The sequence below is a fragment of the Stegodyphus dumicola genome, chromosome 1, assembly GCF_044657685.1.
Source record: "Stegodyphus dumicola isolate Sdum_Otavi_A_Nest chromosome 1, ASM4465768v1".
Taxonomy (NCBI): domain Eukaryota; kingdom Metazoa; phylum Arthropoda; class Arachnida; order Araneae; family Eresidae; genus Stegodyphus; species Stegodyphus dumicola.
In genome coordinates this window covers 136,258,418-136,265,381 of record NC_140768.1, presented here as the reverse complement: position 1 = coordinate 136,265,381, position 6,964 = coordinate 136,258,418, and the positions used below count along the sequence as shown (strand labels likewise).

The following is a 6,964-nucleotide window of genomic DNA, read 5'->3' as shown; positions in this document are numbered from 1 at the left end:
CTTTCTATTCATACTTTTTTACTCAAACTTACAAATCGCGCCAACCTGGTTGCGATAATACGTAAGTACCATTTAAAGTTGCTCTGAATTCAGATTACTATGCATAACTATGAATATGATATGAAAGCACACATTGACTTATTTTATTGCACTACGATATGAAAGCACACATTGAGACACACACAAGAAAGAAAGTACAAGAAAATGTTTATAGATTACTTGCAATCAATGCACATAAAATAAATACTAAAAAGCTATAGAATAAGGGGCGAATTCAAGTGCAACGCTCTGATAAATTGCAAATGTTAGCTCGCAAGAGGCGTTCCTGCTATCGTCTGCTAAAGTCGAATTCAAGTGCAACGCTTTACCGCTCTGGTAACTGATGATGTCAAAATTGCAATGGGGAGCTGGTTTGCTCTCTTGCCAGGAGAGCTTGTCCGATAAACTACATCAATATCCAATGAGACTGCGTGTCGATGTAAACAAAAAACATCAGTTCCCATAATTTCTCTGAGCTTATGGTTAAGTGCTTACTGCGTTGTAACGAATTGTTCCAGTCCTGAAAACGAAAGAAATATACAGACATGTATATTTCTTTTAATGTGTACAACTTTATCCTATAGAAAATTCCCTCCAAAGTAATCTAGAGCAACAGGTGTGTGTAAAATATATTTTACTTTCAGACAAAAATCCTTGCTTTTTCAAATATAAACCACATTTTTTTCCCATTTTCAAATTACAGCATTTGGTTTTAATTCTTCTAATAGTAAGTTTAATTTAAAATTCAAATTTGTATTATATTTTTATTGTTTAATACAGATGCATGATTCTTCGGTGACAGTAGGCATGTTTACCATATGAAAATTAACTAGTTCTTGAATTATATAGTAATTAATAAGCCCATCTATCTACAAGCAGATAAGCCTGCTGAACACCACTATCCCAGTCTCTCTTTAAATCCAGGTGAAAAAGCTGGTTGCATGAGTGTTTTCTTCATTTTTTCAATGTATAACATGAATACTAAGTTTTCCTTAGTCTTCCACGCAGGCATTCCTTCCCTTAGACATTCATTATGTGATGAAACAGTTAAGAGCAATTTTTAGATTTATATTGTACATCGTTGGGAAAATATAAAAATGAAATTAAAGGTATTTCAATGTAATACAATAAATAAAAAATTATATGAAACCCTGATAATTCTAATGAGATATTAATGTAATATATACATTCAGAGTAAAGGTTAATTTATAAATTATGCTTTGTGTTCTGCTCATTATGTTGTGCATTTACAGTACACTTTCTGCTTCTTAAGTGAAAGTTTGGACCCATTCTCATTTGATATCAGTTATGTTCAGATTTATTTATTTCATAAAATTTCAAAAAACAATTTTTGGCTATTAAAAGCTACAAGTGCAGAAACAAAAGCTTAATTTCTTTACTGTAACAGTGTCATGCTTCTCTGCTGATAATGAAAGTCGTCTTTTAATAAGATTTCTTTCATTCCATATATTAATTATATCTTTTACCATACTGGTTGCCATCTTTCATTGTGCATTCTTCAATATTTTTTGGTACTTATGTATTAACACAAACACCTGGATCAGTTTGGTAGTCTTTAAAAATGAAAAGAGAAAAATACTTATCAGGAGAAGTACGTTGTTTTTGCAGCTTGCTTTTAGCATAACCAAACTATCAATATTTATCTAAGTTGGCAAAATGTTATCAACATATCAAAGGAAAAAACATTTAACAAATTTTAAAATACTAATTTGAATTATTAAATAAAAATTATATGATAGTTTAAAAAAAATACATTTTCCACAAATTTTTTGTCTAATTTTTTAGCACTTGGGCCAAGTGATCTGTTTTCACTTAAAAAAAAAATCAGAAAATTACATAAACTTGATACTGCATGCCTTGTCTATGTACCAAATTCATCTCATAGTTGTTTCCATTAGAAATTTTTGTACTAAAATGTTCTATTCCTGCAGAACTTTTAACACAGCTTTGTCTTTTGATGGTAAGCTCCACAAGCAGTATTTTAAATCTGAAATTAATCTAAAACAACTATTCGTATCTAAAATCCATTGGAACTTGAAATACAACATAAGAAACACATATGAAAATGGTGACATTGTTTGAATGAAAAATTGTTATGAGCATATTACCTGAAAAATTTTGATACATAATCATTGCCAGAGTTTGGCACATTTTTGAAAATTTGGTAACTTTTATTAAGGTGGTTTCAATAATATGCAAATATCTTTTATTCTTATGATTGCTTCATTGTATACTTTTTCCCTTTCCCTAGAGTGCAACACAATGCCACAAGTTTTCCAGCCAAATGCGGTATGCATTTCAAGTTTCTATACATTTATATAAATTTTAAGAGAGTAAAATATTGACAAAACTGCATTAAGTTTTCAACTCTTGTTTTGTTTTTCATTAAAAATTTGCTACCATTATGTATAATTCATTTATTTTAACGTAAATGTTTTTAAGTATTTGTAGGATAAAGGCAAATTACACTTGTTCATTCTTTCTTTGATATAATACATGTAGCTCTTTACCTGAAATCAATGTTTGTCAAATTATTATGCATAAATTAGAAGTATGCATGTTTCTCTTAGGTCAGTTATGTTTCAGGAACTATCTTCAATGAATTGTATAGAAAATTGTGGACGAGGTGTTAGGTGTACAGGAACGTGGTATATTATAAACATGTATAGTATCTCATAGTATATAAACTCATAACTTTGATTATGCAGTATGCTTTGTATATTATTTCTGAAAGCATGTATATTTCAATCAAGATTGTTGAGTAAATTATGCTTATTTTATGCTTTTTTACATTAGAAAATTCCACACCTTTATCACGAGGAAATCTGCAATGGCATTTAGGAATGACAAGTTTGTATCTATTACATAAAATGTAATGTTTTCTGGATTCTTCTTTTCCTTTTCCTCCCAACAGAAAAACTTTAATGGTATAAATCAGTGGTTTTCAACCTTTTGACTGTAGTGTACCATCTAAGCAAAAACTGAAAAACATTAATACTACCACTAATTTTACAATGATTATTTTTCAATTCCTCAATAGAAATATTAAAAACATATATATATATATATATTGCCATTTGCACACTCTTTGTATTAAATATGTACACATAAAAAAACTATTAGATTAAAAACTGATGATTACTTAATTATCAAAATTAAATTTAATTAAATTAATTATTCACTTGATTATCAAAATTTCAGTTATAATACTTTAATATTTAATGTCTTTATGTCTGCTCTTATTTCATTTAATGGTAAATTAGGATCCACTTTTTATTTTGATGAGTATTTATATTTCAAATTTAACATGGAAAAAATCATTTTTCACACAAACAGGTTGTGCGAAAAGACAATACAAATTTGATAGCTTTATTTGAAATGCCTTTAAATTCTTTGGTACTTTTCCGTTTCGCCGGCGCAAGCCTCGCCATTTCCCTTTCTCCGGCGCAAATCTCGCCAAGCAGACTTTATTGGCGACAACACACAGTGTACACATAAAAAAATGTTAACAAATGTTAATTCTAAGAATTTTTTTATTTTTTTTATTTTGGAAGCATAAATATTTTAATATCGTTTAGAATTTTTTCAAATGGGTCTTTTATGTCCTTTCGCCACATAAATTCAGCGAGGTAACTTTCCAGATGATGCCGAGCAGTTCCTCTGTGTTTCTTATTCTGCCATTTTGCGCTTCCCCATAATCTTTCAATTTTTGGGCTTGTGCGTTCTAGTTTCCGGATCTACAAAATTGTATTTATGGTTCACTTTGAAATGTTCGAAACTTTCCTCTTCCAGTTTTTCAGTGCAATATGATTTCCATGAATCGGAATATATTGTAGTTCCTTTTTCGATGTTTTCATTTATTGCCTCTAATATAATACTCATGGATCGGTTTGGCACCATCACAGGGAAACATTCGTTTGTTTCACGACAAACTCCACCAAAGATCCAGTGTTGTGGTAAAATCCGTCCCGCGTTGTTTTTGCGCTTCGTGAACATACTTTCATCCACTTCAACGATCATACTAGGTCCTCCTATTTTGCGTTTTTGACGTTTAAGTAAAGAATCCACGCAAACCTCTCGCATGTAGTTATTCCAATCCGCAACTGTTCCGTGACTGATTTCCAACTGCTTTTCACACCATTAACTGAAGTTAATTCTTCACTCCAACCATAAATGAATCTTAAACACTTCAAGAAACTCAATCTCGATGATTCAAACCATGTGCCTTTCCGTATACTTCTTTTACTGCGGCAAGTTGAAAGGTTGCAACGCCATTGAATTTCGTCTCCGAAATATAATTTCATTTCATGATTATTTTCACAAATAGCAATGTTACGAAAAACGCCTTTCGCTTGAAAAAATCTGACGGATTCTTCCTCTGTCCTGAGCAAATCCCAAATTTTCATTGGTTTTTCATCCATTTTTGACATATTTGTAAAAGACGTTAATTTAAGAATTTAAAGACGTTAAATTAAAGATTTACTATGCTTTCATGGTATAACCTCTTGATTCGCCGGTTAATATCACGTGATCCCAAACGATCTCATCTCACGTAAAATACGCTACAAAAATCTGATTCTCTCAGGAATTACATTAATTTCATTAATTACTACATTAATTTCAAGTTAAATCTCAGTATGAAATACGAGTTTAAATGCAAGAATTATTTCAATATTATAATTAAAAAAAAATCTGTGTAATTGTATGCCAATATTGAAAAAAAAAAAAAAGGTAAATCTGATAATAAATCTCAGCGACTTGTTTTGAAAAAGTGCCGTGAAAGGTTATCAGCGAAGATATTCGCTTTGGCATCAGTTCTACCATTTTCGGCGACTTTATCGCTTGCGCCGGCGAAATGGGAAATTGCGCCGGCCAAACGGAAAAGTACCAATTCTTTTTTTCGGTTCAGCCGAAAGTTAACAAGTGTGTCATTTTCCAAATCTTCAAGTCAATTTCGATCAAAGGAAATTTCTATTAACTATTCTTTTCTTTATGAGATTTTTGAATTTCGTAGTTAAAAATATTTTGTTTCTTTGCATACCACCGGCTGAGAACCGCTGGTATAAATTAATTATAATAGATGTAAATTAATATTTCTCATACAAAAAAGTTATTTCAATTCTTTATTGCGAACATTATATACAGAGTATGTCTTTTATTAACAACAAGATTTTAAGAATTTAAAATAATAATCATTAAATCCTCTTGATCTATAAACAGTCTTAAAAATTATAAAGGGAAAAAAATTGAAAGTTAAAGAAATCAATATTATGAATTGTTCCTTTTTAGAGAAGTTTCATTGTTTAATTAATTATAAAAAGTGTTTTACATTATGAAATATAAAAATTAAGAACATTTGAATTTGAATGAATATTTTAAAATTTTCCCTCAGATAGAAGCTCAACTATTCGAAGCAGGAGACCGAAGAGAAAAAAGGAAGAGAGATGATATTACAGCTGCAGAAAAGGGAATAATTGAAACGCAGAAGAATATATTAATGTACTGTGTGAAATATGTGACTTGTATAAGCAATCAGTTGCAAATCAGTCTGCTGTCATAGAAAATCAAAATCTAATTATTAATTTATTAAAAAAATAAATCATGCATTTCAAATATTACTGTGTTTTCATTCTTGTATGTATTTCTGAAGTGTGGGATTCATATTTTAATTGTAAAATTTACTACTTTCTTAATTTTATAAAATTTTGTGATTATAAAAATTATTTAAAAGAAATTCACAGATCCATTATATGACATAAACATTATAATAATTCTAATACCACTATTATAAGTCTCGTGAAAATATTTATGCATTTTACACAGCAATTATCTTTTTCCTGGAGGAAAATGGGAATAAGACCTGTAAGAATCTTTAGTCAATGTATTACAAATTTTAATTTTCAAATATAACACGAAATGAATTAAATTGTTTTTCAATTATGTTAATAAGTTATATGAATGAGATGTGGTATTAAAAATTTCATTTCTTTTTATCATTGAAGAAATAACATTCGATATCCTACAGCTCCATAACAATGGCAGATAAAATTGACATTCTAATTTCGAAGTTCTAAAAATACAGAGATGACAACTGTTAAAGTATGGCTAATGTCTAGTTTACAATAACAATGTTGAGTCGCCTACTAAAAATTAAGTGAATCAAACTGTATTTATTTTCCCCCTTCTCTTTTTTTGGCTGAAAAACAATTTATTATACACTCATGATTTTACTTAAATGTATTTCTTTTAATGGCAAACCCACTGAGGTAAGTATGCAGTAAGTTATTATAGTGAATGCATAATGATGATATAAATCTAAATTCAGTAAATAATCTTTCCCTTACTTTAATGTTTTAAAATCTAGAATTAAAAGAAAAATGTATGTTCTTTAAATAATACAAGAGTATATGGAGGCATAAATCATAGGCTGTTTATTCTTTACATATTATGCTAATCAGGAATTGGAGCAAAACCCTGCTTAATCGAAGAATACGCTCACAGGAATGGTGGAGGAAAATTAACTGTCCAATATTTGTTTTGCCCACCCCCAAGAAGACATAAACAATATAGAGTAAACATAATACATAAACAGTATAGAGTGAAATAATTGTTTTTAGGAAATACATTTAAATATCTTTGACAGAATATGTCAGTTTTAATTTATACTATAATAAATAAGCATGAAGTTCTTATGCTATTAAATGTGTATTGTCACATGGAAATTTTCTGTCTTGTCCCACGGAAGGGGACGAAAGGGAAACATTTGACTTTTTGGAAGAAACTGAATTTCGGTGCAGTAAATCTTATTGCTAAGTTTAAGATAAATTAAGTCCAATGCTAATTTATAGTGACTTACTATTGTAAATCATGACTGGCATACCAACACTAAAATATATATATATCG

The 6,964-nt window shown here is 29.5% G+C and overlaps 1 long non-coding RNA gene across 1 annotated transcript; it reads left to right on the top strand.

Annotated features, from left to right (window-relative positions):
* Positions 1-531: 531 nt before the first annotated feature.
* On the top strand, positions 532-5,675 carry LOC146999263 (uncharacterized). The gene is made up of 3 exons (XR_015039587.1): positions 532-655; positions 2,312-2,349; positions 5,453-5,675. It is a non-coding gene; the product is annotated as an uncharacterized LOC146999263 (long non-coding RNA).
* The last annotated feature ends 1,289 nt before the right edge of the window (positions 5,676-6,964 follow it).